The sequence below is a fragment of the Cavia porcellus genome, unplaced genomic scaffold, assembly GCF_034190915.1.
Source record: "Cavia porcellus strain 051 isolate PalLab524CR breed Dunkin Hartley unplaced genomic scaffold, mCavPor4.1 scaffold_7, whole genome shotgun sequence".
Classification (NCBI taxonomy): Eukaryota; Metazoa; Chordata; class Mammalia; order Rodentia; family Caviidae; genus Cavia; species Cavia porcellus.
Genome location: NW_026947490.1, coordinates 84,118,760 through 84,132,987, shown reverse-complemented (window position 1 = coordinate 84,132,987; position 14,228 = coordinate 84,118,760).

The following is a 14,228-nucleotide window of genomic DNA, read 5'->3' as shown; positions in this document are numbered from 1 at the left end:
AGCACAAAAGGCTGACTTCCATTATGACACCTGTGCTTCCGTGTCTAAGAAATATCCTTGCCACTTACCATTATTCAGTGCCTGCCCTTGAGACCTTCTACACTCAAGCAAAATCCACTAAATCCCTAGAGTCCAAGACACCACAAAGTTCACTGGCAGGGTACTTCTGCATTGTGGAATGTGAAGAGAAAAATGTCCAGTGAAGGGCCTGGAAAAAGTGGCACATCCAGAGTGTGTGGCACACTATGCTCTTCTAGAGCCTCACGGAATGAGAAGATAGAAGTGGAGGTCAGGATTATCACCGAGTGAAAGGAGTGGTGATTCAGAATGCTGTAAAGCAGTCGGTGAAAACTGGATTCTAGACTAAATACAATGCACCTTCCACTCCTCTAACTTAGCTGTAGTATCTCATCACATGACAAAAGCACAAGCCTCCACCTATCCATGCCTGTGGGAGCATAACTAAAATCAGACAGAGCACTGACTAAAGAGTGAAGGAGGAAGGTTTTGTAGTCCATTCAGCTCTTAATTCAAGCCACTCACTGCAGGAAAGAAAGAAAATCATAGGTGAAGAGCCCACTTAGTTCATTGCAGAAAAAGACAAACCTGTGATGATAGAAAAAGCAAAAACAAAAAAAATTCCAAGCAGTATCCCACTCCAGCTAATTCAGTGTCCAGGACCTACTCTGCACAACAACCATCGTTTGGTGCTTGAAAACAGATTCTTCCACACTACAACCAAAATCCTGCTGAGTTCTATGAGGCCTGTGCACTGCAGAGTTTATGGACTGAATAGCACCTTTGGTGTCCAGAGGTGCTGGAGGAGAAGCAGAAAGAAGCTGCATAACCAGGGTTCATTTTGCAGTATGGTACCTTAGAGTTATAAAAAGGAACAGATTGTTTTATTTTTTGTTGTGTTTTGTTCTTTGTTTTGTTATTGTTTTCTTTTTCTACTGCTTATCATCTTACTTTTATGTTCTTTTAAAATTTTATATTTTTATTTCCACTTCCCAACCTATTCCATTATTAATATTGCTATTAAGCTTTGTTAATCTTTAGATATTTAACTGATTCTATTCTATCATTATCTACTTATTTTCTATTGTTAATGATAATGTAGTTGCTTCATTTAGTATATATTTATGGTATGTCAATAATTGGTATACAGTTCTGTATACATTATTATTATTATCCTATATTTATTTACATTTATGAATGGTATGTTATTTGTTCTTATATTACACACATATTCAGATTCTCTTTGAGTCTATTGTTACTGATTTCTTTCCTGTTTTTGGTGATATGATGGTTACTATTATTGGAGTTTTAGTATATTCCAATATCTGATTTGCCTTGAGCCACCAATACTACTGTGGTTTATTTATAAGAAAATGGTATTAAGCCAATTACACACACCCTTTCCTTCCCAAATGAACAGAGGTGGTCAAATGTTGAGGTAAGCGAGTCTAGCCATGCCAAGAGTGCATCACTGGAAAGATGAGGCTGACCAAAGAGATCTACATACTAACAAAACTCTCTTTCTACTCTTATCAACCCTCAACTCTTAATGTGCACACACACGTGCAGGTGTACACACACACACAGTCACACAGCGTATTAATTGAAGTAAACAATGCAACAAAATGTCTCCAAAACCCCAGTGCCCCAAAACACATCCACAGGAAATCTGTGAGGAGAAAACTTTAAAATCAAACAGATAAATTATACCCAAACATAAAAGAAACAAAAATAGATTGATAATGTGCTTGGTGAGCTCATGGACTAAATAAACAAATTGATCTTAAGAAGACATGACAAAAATCTTGCTGAATAACACAATATGTTACAATACATGAATGACTAATCTAGCATAAATGATGATCCATGGAAATGTACCAAACATACATCCAGGAGATTTTTTTGAAAATCTAGTGAAAGGATTGGCAACAGAAGTCACAAATGTCAGAACAGGCTAGGGCTCATGCATGTGAATGTACACTTGGTAAATTCTTAAAAAAGAAGAGACCACAGAAAATGGAAGTTTATAACCATGAGTGTCAACACATGTTAGATAATGCAAAGAATACTAACCTATAATTAATTGAAATTAGTGAGAAATCAGAAGTCTGCATGAAGATTGTAACAGCAGTTTACAGAAATCATACAAGGAGAGTTTCCTTGTATGGAATTTAAAATACAGGTAAAGGGCCTGGGGTTTAGCTCAGAAGTGTAAGTGCTTGCTTGGCAAATGTAAGGTTGTGAATTTGACCTCCAGTATGAAAAAATAAATAGATAAATAAATCAATAAAATAATATACATGCAAATATGGTATATCAAGGCCCTAAATAGCTACAATAGGACAGGAACTTCTCCACAACATTTATGTTGAAATTCCACAAGTCTAACACAAGGGCCAAAACTTGCAAGCTGTTAGATAAAGCACAAGTCAAATGTAAAAGTAAATATATTACAATCAAACTCCTAATCAACATAAAATATAAAGTACAGGACAGCATGGAGCAAATAGTTACAAGCCCTAAAGGCAAACAATTTCCAATCCAGATTAATATGCCCACAAATTTATCTTTCACAGTTAATGGACAAATAGGGTATTTCCTTGACAATGACCACCTTAATAAATTCATGACCACCAACTGAATATGTCAAAGATGCTCAGGCTTTGCAGATAGCTTATATCTGGCTGTCCCCCAAAGCCCAAATGCCCTCATAGTTGGGGCTTTTCAAGGTGACTGCATCAGGATGTATGAATAAGAGTTAAGGGTGCATAATTACATGTTACTCCACTGATTGGCTTAGCACAGTTCTAGGTGTGGATAATAGGAAGGCCATCACTACCATAGCTGCTAACAATTAGTATGCTTGTAGTCTGAGAACAATAAAGGAAAAAGCAAAAGGAAAACTGACTGCTTTTTGCCTATCTAACCATGGACCAGTTCTCCTCTACAATGATGCAATGACAAGACTATCTCAAACTCTTTATGTAATGATTCTCAACTGAATGATGTCACCTCCCAAATGAAGGACACAAATTGCCAGATTGTATTAAGCAAAAGCAAAAATTAATCATACATGATGTACAAGAAACATATTTAATCCAAAATTTAAAAAAAATTATAGACTAAAAATTTTACAAATTGAAAGCAATATTCCATGCAACAGAGGCTGAAGAAGAGAGGAACAATTATCCTATTTTTAGTCTAATTGGACTCCAAGATAAAGTCGAGCACCAAAGAACAAAAAGGCACCGTATATTAGTTAATGTTGTGATTTAACAGGAAAATATATTATTTATAAATATTTATACACCAAACATTGATGTGCTGAACTCATAAAACAAATATCCCTGAACATCAAATTAGATAAACATCAACACAGTTTGGGGGAAAGTTCAATACTCTACTCTCATAAATAAGCAGATGAACTAGATAAGAAAAAACAAACATTTAACTATAATCTTCCTGTGAAAAAAAAAGAAATGAACAAACAAATATTGAAGTTGAAAAACACCTATAAACAAATAGATATAATAGAATATCTACAGAGCCTTACATCCAAAAATGAAAGACAGCTTCTTTCCATCAACATATGAAACTGTCTCAGAAAATAGACCTTATATTATCAAAAAATGTTTAAAATATTATAAAATAACAGAAAATTTTCTTTGCACATTATCAGATCACAGTACAATAAAAATAGAAATCAATGGCAAAAGAATCCAAAAATAATAAGCAAAGGCATAGAAATTACATAGTGCTTTCTTGAATCTCTGAGCTACACAACAAATCAAGGAAGATATGACAGTTTATAGTATCAAATGATCTCATTACAACATACCAGAGCCTAAGGGACACAATAAATGTAATTTTAAGATGGAAGATTATAACCATGAGTGTTTACAAAAAATAGCATTATACTTTGTATTTAATACAAGGTTGGGAGATTCTGAGATGCCTAGATCTAGGACATGTGGCACTGCAATTAAGTCTGTGTATCACTAAGTTAGTCCACAGATAGGAATGTAGTTTTACATGTAACAATGGATTTATTGAAGACAGAAGCTTTCCTGAGTGTATGTGGGTCCAGTAAAACGCTTGTATCCTTGATGGAATAAAAGGGAAAGATAAACTGCTCCTTGATGTCTTCCTCCATGAACTGTTCTTCCTCTTTGATGTCCCTCAGCCATGCCACTCTGCTGTAGATCAGCTGACCACAGACTGAAACCTCTACAAACTGTGCACTGAAGTAAGTCTTTCCATTTTTAATTTTGGGTATCATGCATTTTGTCTCAGCAATAAGAAAAATAACAAGACTGTGGCCCTTCCAGGGGGAGAACCAGCAACAGCTCCTGAGGTCCACACCATGTTGGAACTTAGGACTCTGTGAAACCAAACAACCAGGCTACCCGCCTGCTAAGCAATAGTGAACCTACTGATACTCGGCCTAGAGTCAAATATACCACTTCCCCTACATCCTTTCTCCCTCCCCCTCCCATTAGCAAATAGGAACCAGAAATCTGAGTTTCTCCTGGGAGGTTCACCATAACCAATAATGGGGAGGGACTTCCTTCTATCATCTCTTTGAAGGCAAATATTTTTATTACTGTTTTGCTCTTTTCTGATTAATGGTGCTGCTCTATTCAGTATTCTGTTTTGATAAGTTCTATACTGTTCTATATTTTATCTCAATTTGATATACATGATTGAAAGAACAATTATTTTAAAGATGATATAATATACTGTGATACCTATTACTGTTGTCCCGATAACCTGCTGTGAAGTTCTGTACCAATTTCACTGTACAATCTTAGTTGGCTTTATTCTGTCTTTTTCTGTTGTATATTTTCAAAATAAAAAGAAAAATAACAAAGACACATAGCAAGCACAAATATATGTGCACCTATGTTTATAGCGGCACAATTTGTAATCGCCAGATCTTGGAAACAACCCAAGTGTCCATCAACTGAGGAATGGATAAAAAAGTTGTGGTATTTCTATACAATGGAGTATTATGCAGTTATAAAGAAGGATCACATTGACATATTTATCAATAAATGGGCGCAGCTTGAGACCATACTCATAAGTGAAATAAATCAATCTCGCATGTGTGAATACCGAATAGTTTCCCTAATGTAAGTAATGATTCAAATATATAAAAATATGTGGTAATCATGATTCCCCATTAGGTGGCCTTGAAGCCTTATAAAGTTTTCACTCATTAATTAGAAAGGCTTTTTTCTGGGCTTCTTGATATGGAAATATTTGAAGCTAGAGTATGTGAAGTTTTATCCAAATATTTCAAGGAAAAAGACAGACACTATGGTAACTACTATTAAGTCAGGTTATATGGTGGTGAAGTACTAGGTTGCTGAAACAGTCATGCTTTGACCTCTATTGTTATATTCTTATGTCCTGTTTTATCTCAATCTCCCCCTTATTCTTTAAAAAAAAGTATTTAGTCATTTCTTATGTTTGTCTTACTAAAGGGAAAAATTTAAAAAATTAGGATATATAAATAGTAACTCTTTTGGATTTCCTATTAACTTGTTTTGAAGTCCTGTAATACTCCCACGATCTTGTTTTGACTGATTAGACTCTGTTCCATTCTGTATGATAGTATCAAGTTTGAGGATATAGGCAACTACTTTGAAGGCAATAAGATTCACTAAGATGCCCATTCTGGTTTGACTATTGTCTTCTTTGGAAGTCCTGTAATGTTTACAATGCCTATGTTTTATTGGTCTTGTTCTCTACTGTTTTGTCCAACTTTATAATGTCTATTGAGATAGACAATTCTTTTTAAGGAAACAAGAGACAACGTTGATAACCATTGTTGATAACCTTGTACTCTGTTCTACACCATGTGCTATGTCTATCCTTAGTTTTGACTGACAGCTTTGTTTTGCCATATTTGACTGTATTTTCTCCCCCCCCCAAAAAAAGGTAATAAGCACTAAGGAGTGATAAAATCCAAAATGTGTAAATTTTGTTGTAAAAAAGAGAGGGAAAAATAAAATAAAAAGAGCTCTAATGGATATAACAGCAAGTGTGTTTAGGGGTGTTAAATAGCTGACTATGTCAATGTTTTTGGATCATTGAACACAGCTGTTTGCAGTCTCCTTGTTTGAATGTCCACCTTGTATTCTTTGATACTGTGATTTGAGCAACTATTTTCAAGATGATAATATGTAATCTATTAACAGGTGATTTCTTACTGTTATGTTTTTTTTTTGTAGTTCTGTATTACGTGTACCCTTACACCGCTTTGTTTTGTTTTGCATTTTTCTCTTTTTCCTCTTAAATAAAATTTAAAAAAATAGGAAGAGGCACAATGGTAACCACTTTTGATCACCTGGTATTCTATTTTTGCATCATGGACTATGCCCACCCTTTTGTTCTAACTGACTCTGTTTTGCTTAATCATGTTTGCTTTTATTCTCTTCAAAAAGTAATAAGAACTGTTGGAGTAATAAAACCCCAAAAGTGTAATTGTTGTTGTAAAAAAGAGAGGAAAGGAAGGTGGCCTTAGGGATATAACTGCAGGTATGTTTGAGTGTGTAGGATGGAAAGCCATGTTACTGAGCTTTTGTTGGATCATTGAATGGAACTGTCTCCAGTATCACTGTATGAATGTCCACTTTATATGCTTTAATTTTATAATTTGGACAACTGTTTCTAGGAAGACAATATGTAACCTATTAACTAGTGATTTCTTACTGCATATTTTTTTCTTGAAATTCTGTATTACTTGTACCCTTTTACTGCTTTGTTTTTTATGTCCTTTCTTTTTTCTCTTTAAATAAAAAAATTTAAGAAAGAAAGTGAAGTAAAAGTAGAAAAAATGAAACATACAGTGAATTAGAAAAACATTGACAAGAAATTATTTTTGCTTCATTCATAACTGTTTTATACTGAAAAATAGATGTTATTCAACTTATGAGTGAATAAAGAAATGTGGCACAAGCACAGGCTAGAATATTCCCTACAATGATTTTGTTAGTTTGTTTTTAAAATAGGTCCATTCTGCACTCTGAAATAGTCATTCATTGTTTTGCACTCAGGAATCTGTTTTGCCTAAATTGGACAAAGTGCATTTGCTCTTCTATTGAAATTCCTTCTCGTAATATTTTGCTTCTACTTGAAGACTTGAAATCACTCTTAATGTCTGAATACAATTACACACAGATTATTCCAGAAGCCTCTGCTCCCTGAGAGTCTTTTTTTATTCAAATCATTTCACTACTGATCTCTTACACTCCAGAGTTAATGTGGAGATCTCTGTCACAAATCCTGACGGTGGCAGATTGTCCCTATTTTGGAGCACATCACTCAGAGCCACATGACAAAATCGATGGTTTTGAGGACTGCATGTGGGGCTGTCATCAAGGCAGTGGGCCTCTTCTCTTGGAGATGCATGTATGAGGAGAAGATGTCATTTCCAGTTCATGTACTGCTCAATTTGAATAGAGTCTCTTTGACTGAATGCCTCTCCCTGTGCTGTCTGCAGTACACTCACCGTGCAGCTTGGAGATCAAGGCTGCCCTCCTTCCTGCGTGCCTCACCTCGCAAGCATCAATAACACCTGCAAACCTCAGTCCAGATACACCAGCGAGGTCCTCTACCTTGCTGTCCCTGGCTGTCACCTGCCCTAATATTTAGCACAATCTTCTCACAAATGAACTCTCTGTGATCATAATCCTGCTAAAATTTTGGCCTACACTAGGTCATTATCTTGTATCAGAGCCAGCACAGTATTCACTTTTGTAGATAGAAACCCTGGAGAAGATATCAATATGAATTATGACTAACATGGATGAAACAGTTCCATGCCTATGGTGTCAAGGTAGAGATTCACCAGTAGCACCATTAGAAACATCACTTTCATAAAGGGTTTCTCCAGAAATTACTATAAAAGCCACAAAATGCTGGACTGACAGAAGACAAAGTGAAACCCTCAATATTTTCTTTATATGATCATTACTTACAGCTTGACACTGTGTAAAGCCATAGAACAGAGAATACATCATCCAGGGCTGAATCCCACATCAGCAGTGCCACATTCAGCAGCTCCCACACACCAGTGCCAGATGTGAGGATCCCCTGTTGTCTCAGCTCAGTCCCTTATACAGCCCCTAAATCGCACGTGCAAATCACCTTAGGTGCTGGCAGAAGAAATCTCTGTCACCTACAGGTTGGGAGTGGAGGTCTCCATCCTGCAGGCAACATAGAGATGTTATGGACCCTTTTCTGTCTAATGGCAACAGCTCTGGCTGTGAGTTCTTGAGTGTCTATTTCTTTGTAGGGGTCAGGATATGAGAAAGGAAATACTCACCATGCCTCCCCTTGTCCTCAAGTGTGCTGTCTTATCTGACATTTTGAGAATCAGGACCCAGGCTGGTGAAGCCCCTAGAAACTGAGACTCTCTCCTGCAATTTCACTAATGACTCCATCACCAGTAGTTATGCTTGGAGTTGGATTCACCAGCTTCCTGGGAGTGCCCTACAGTGAATGAATTAATGGACAGTGAATGCAAACTACAATCCAGGCTTGCAGGGCCACATCTCCATCGGAGCTGACACAGCCAAAAAGTTCTTGCAGCTGAACTCTGTGACCGCTGAAGAATAAGAAGCAATGTATGAATGTGTCACATTTCAGGAGTTTCTCAATGGCACATGTAGCTTCTTCTCACCCTCGCTCCTTCCTAGGTATAAACCAACACTGCACAATATGAACCTGGCTTAAACTCAGTGCCTGCCAGGTCCACACATATAAAAGCCCTGTGGTTTTTTTTTTAATATTTGCTATTTTTTACATTTTTAAATGTAGAAAAATGCACACATTGCATTAAATATTGTGTATTTTCTTCCTATTCCACTTTGAAAATAATATCATTTATTCCATCCTAGAATTTTTAAAAAATTTTATTTAAAAGGAAAAAGAGAAAAAACAAAACAAAACAAAGCAGTGTAAGGATACAAGTAATAGAGAACTACAAAAAAAAAAAACAGTAAGAAATCACCAGTTAATAGATTAAATATTACCATCTTAGAGATAGTTGCTCAAATCACAGTATCAAAGCATACAAAGTGGACATTCAAACAGTGCGACTGCAAACAGTTGTGTTCAATGATCCAACCAAAAACATTAATATGGTCAGCTATTTATGACCCCTAAACACACTTGGTGTTGTATCCTTTAGAGCACTTTTTTTCCCCTCTCTTTTTTACAACAAAATTTATGCAATTTGAGTTTTATTACTCCTTAGTTCTTATTACTTTTGGGGGGGGGGAAGAATAAAGTCAAATATGGCAAAACAAAGCTGTCAATCAAAACCAAGGAAAGACATAGCACATGATGTAAAACAGAGTACAAGGTTATCAACAATGGTTATCAACAATGTTTCTTGTTTCCTTAAAAAGAATGGTCTATCTCATTAGATATTATAAAGTTGAACAAAACAGTAAAGAACAAGACCAATAAAACTTAAGCATTGTAAACAATACAGGGCTTCCAAAGGAGACAATAATCAAACCAGAATGGGCATCTTAGTGAATCTTATTGCCTTCAAAATAGTTGCCTATACCCTCAAACTTGATACTATTATACAGAATGGATCAGAGTCTAATCAGTACAAACAAGATAGTGGGAGTATTACAAGACTTCAAAACAAGTTAACAGGAAATTTTAAAAAGTTACTATTATATATTCTGTTAATGTTATTAATTTTCCCCTTAATTAAAAAAACATAAAAAATAGCTAAATAATGTTTTTAATGAATAAGGGAGAGATTGAGATAAAACAGGATATAACAATATAACAATACAGGTCAAAACCTGACTGATTCAGCAACCTAGGGTTTCACCACCAAATAACCAACTTAATAGTAGTTACCATAGTGTCTGTCTTTTTCCTTGAAATATTTGAATGAAACTTCATATACTATAGCTTCAAATATTTCCATATCAAGAAGCCCAGAATAAAGCCTTTCCAATTAAGAAGTGAAAACTTTATAAGGCTTCAAGGCCACATAATGGGGAATCATGATTACCACATATTTTTATGTATTTGAAGCATTACTTACATTAGGGAAACTATTCAGTATTCACACATGTGAGATTGATTTATTCCACTTATGAGTATGGTCTCAAGCTGCGCCAATTTATTGATAAATATCTCAATGTGATCCTTCTTTATAGCTGAATAATACTCCATTGTATAGAAATACCACAACATTTTTATCCATTCCTCAGTTGATGGACACTTTGGTTGTTTCTAAGAACTGGCAATTACAGATTGTGCTGCTATAAACATAGATGCACATATATCACTGTGGTATGATGCTTTCAGGTCTTCTGGGAATTTGCCTAGAAGTGGAATAGCTGGAACAAATGGGACTTCCAATCCCAGCTTTTTGAGAAATCTCCAGACTGACCTCCACAAAGTTTGTACCAGTCTGCACTCCCACCAACAGTGTAGGAGAGTTCCTTTTTCCCCACAGCCTCTCCAGCATTTGTTGTTGTTGCTTTTCTTAATCCTGGCCATTCGTTCAAGATTGAGATGGTATCTCAGTGTGGTTTTAATTTGCATTCCTCTAATGACCAATGATGATGCGCATTTTTTCATGTATTTATTTGCCATTTGTATTTCTTCATCTGAGAAGTGCATATTCATCTCAGATGCCCATTTTTGGATTGGATCTTTGAATTTTGGGGGTCTGAGGTTTTTTTTTTAATTTTTTATATGTATTAGACAAGAGTCCCTTGTCTGAGAGAGAGTTCACTAAAATCTTTTCCCAGTTTGTGGGTTTTCTTTTCACTATGCTGGAGATTTCTTTTGACATGCAGAAACTTTTTAATAAGAAGTGGGCCCAGTTATTGATTCTGGGAAGTATTTCCCGTGCGGTTTGAGTAATGTTCATGAATTCTCTACCTACTCCTATGTCTTCAAGGTTTCTACCCAATTTGTCTTCCAATAGATTTAATGTTTCTGTTTTAATATTCAGATCTTTGACCCATTTAGATTTTAATTTAGTACATGGTGATAGACATGGATCTAGCTTTAGATTTCAGCAAATGCAGAGCCAGTTTTTCCAGCACCATTTATTAAAGAGACTGTCTTTCTTCCAGTGAACCTGCTTGGTTCCTTTATCAAAGATAAGTTGGTCGAGTGTGTTTGTACTTGTGGTTGTATCTTCTAATCTATTCCATTGATCTTCGGCTCTGTTTTGAATCCAATATCATGTTGATCTTACTACTGTTGCTTTGTAGTTTAACTTCAAGTCAGGAAATGTGATGCCTCCTGCCTTGCCTTTGCTGCTTAGAATTGCCTTTGCTATTCTAGGTCTCTTCTGTATCCAGACGAATTTTAGGAGTGATTTCTCTAGATCTATAAGGTATGGTGATGGTATTTTTATTGGGATTGCATTGAATCTGTATAACAGTTTTGGGAGAACGGCCACTTTCACAAAGTTTGTTCTTCCTATCCATGAACAAGTGATGTCTTTCCATTTTCTGAGATCATCTTCAATTTCTTTTTTCAGCACATTATAATTTTCATTTTATAGGTCTTTCACTTCTTTCATAAGAGTAATTCCTAAATATTTCATTTTTTTGCTTGCTAATGTGAAGAATGTAGTTTCTTTTATTTCCCTCTCTGTTATTTTGTTGTTCATGTATAGGAATGCTATTGATTTTTGTGTACTGATTTTGTATCCAGCTACAGTACTGAATTTATTTACTGTATCTAAGAGTCTTTCAGTGGAGTTTAGGGGGTCTTCTATGTAGAGTATCATGTCATCTGCAAACAATGATAATTTAACTTCTTATTTTCCTATCTTTACCCCTTTTATTTCTCTCTCTTGCCTAATTGCTCTGGCTAGTACTTCCAGTACTATATTAAATAGGAGTGGTGATAAAGGACATCCTTGTTTTTTGCCTAATTTTAAAGTAAAGGCTTCCAATTTTTGTCCATTTAGTATGATTCTGGTTGTTGGTTTGTTATAAATGGCCTTTATTATATTGAGGTAAAGGCCATCTATTCCAATTTTCTGTAAAGTTCTTATCATGAATAAATTTTGGACCTTATCAAAGGTTTTTTCTGCATGTATAGAAATGATCATGTGATTCTTACTTTTGGCTTTATTCATATGGTGGATTATATTTATTGATTTACGTATGGTGAAACATCCTTGCATTCCTAGGATGAATCCCACTTGGTCATGGTGTATAGTCTTCTTGATGATTTGCTGCATCCTATTTGCCAATATTTTATTGAGGATTTTTGCATCTGTGTTCATTAGGGAGATCGGACCATAGTTCTCTTTTTTAGTTGGGTCTTTCTCAGGTTTTGGTACTAGAGTAATATTTGTTTCCACGAATGACTTAGGAAGGATTGCTTCCCTTTCAGTTTCATTGAATAGTTTGAGGCGTGTCGATATTAGGTCTTCTTTGTATTTCTTGTAGAATTCTGCAGTAAATCCATCTGGGCTTGGGCTCTTCTTTTTGGGTAGGGACTTAAATACATTTTCAATTTCATTAACAGAGATTGGGTTATTCAACAGTGTTACATGCTCTTGATCTAGCTTTGGTACTTCATATGTTTCTAAGAATCTGTCTATTTCTTCTGTGTTATCAAACTTTTGAGCGTGGAGGTTTTCAAAATAGGTGTTGATGATCTTCTGTATTTCTATTGGGTCTGTAGTGATTTCACCTTTTTCATTTCTTATTGCATGAATTTGAGCTTTTTCTTCCTTGTTTAAATAAGGTTGGCTAGGGTCTTATCAAATTTATTTATTCTGTCAATGATCCAATAATTTGATTCATTGATTCTTTGGATTGTTTTCTTAGTCTCTATTGCTTTGATTTCTGCTCTGATTTTTATAATTTGCTCTATTCTTTTGGCTTTGGGCTTGACTTGCTCTTCTTTTTCTAGCTGTTTGAGGTGTAGCATCAAGTTATTTATTTGTACTCGTTCTGTTTTCCTGATATGGGAACTCAGTGCAATAAATTTTCCTCTGAGGATGGCTTTCATTGCATCCCACAAATTCTGGTAAGTTGTATCTGCATTTTCATTTTCTTTTAGGTATTGTTTAATTTCTTCTTTAATTTCCTCTGTGACCCACTGATTACTCAAGAGTGTGTTATTCAATTTCCATGTGTTTGCGGGATTTTTGCAAAATCTTTTATCATTAATTTCTAATTTCAGAGCGCTATGATCCGATAATACGCAAGGGATGATTTCAACTATTTTGCATTTGTTTAAATATTTTCTGTGAGCTAATATATGGTCTATTTTAGAGAATGATCCATGTACTGCTGAGAAGAATGTATATTCTGATGTTGTTGGGTGGAACATTCTGTATATGTCTACAAATCCATTTGTTCACAGGTGTGATGCATTTCTGTTATTCTTTGCCCATTTTCTGTCTGGTTGATCTGTCCCTTGGTGTCAATGGCGTATTAAGGTCTCCTGTTACAATTGTGTTACTGATAATTTGAGTTTTCATTTCTGTTAATAGTTGTTTTATATATCTGGGTCCTCTGGAGTTTGGTGCATATATATAGTTAAGATAGTTATCTCTTCCTCTTGGAGTTTTCCCCTTACGAGTATGTAGTGACCTTCTTTGTCCTTTATGGTCATTGTTGGTTTAAAGTTCATGTTGTCTGCAAACAGAATGGCTACTCCTGCTTTTTTTTTTGATTCCTGCTGCATGAAGTACTGTTTTCCATCCTTTGACTTTCAGTCTGTGAGTATCCTTCAGAGTTAGATGGGCTTCCTGGAAACAGCATATGGTTAGATTTTGTTTCTTGATCCTTTCTGCTGGTCTGTTTCTTTTGATTGGTGCATTGAGACCATTTACATTAATGGTTATTACTATTAAAAGCTGGTTTATTGCTGATATGTTATCTCTTTGCTGTTACATTTTTATCTTTCTGTTCTGTTTAATTATTTGCTTTGCTTAGTGTTTTTTTCTCCTTTGTGTATCTAAACTGTCTTTCAGTATTTTTCCAGGGTTGGTTTGGTGTTCATGAAGTTCTTCAGCTGTTCTTTGTCATGGAAGTATAGTATTTCACCATCGATTTTGAATGATAGTTTTGCAGGATACATCAGTCTAGGTTGGAAATCATTTTGCTTTAGGATCTGGAATACTTCACTCCATGCTCTTCTTGACTTTATTGTTTGTTCTGAGAAGTCTGCTGTGATTCGTATAG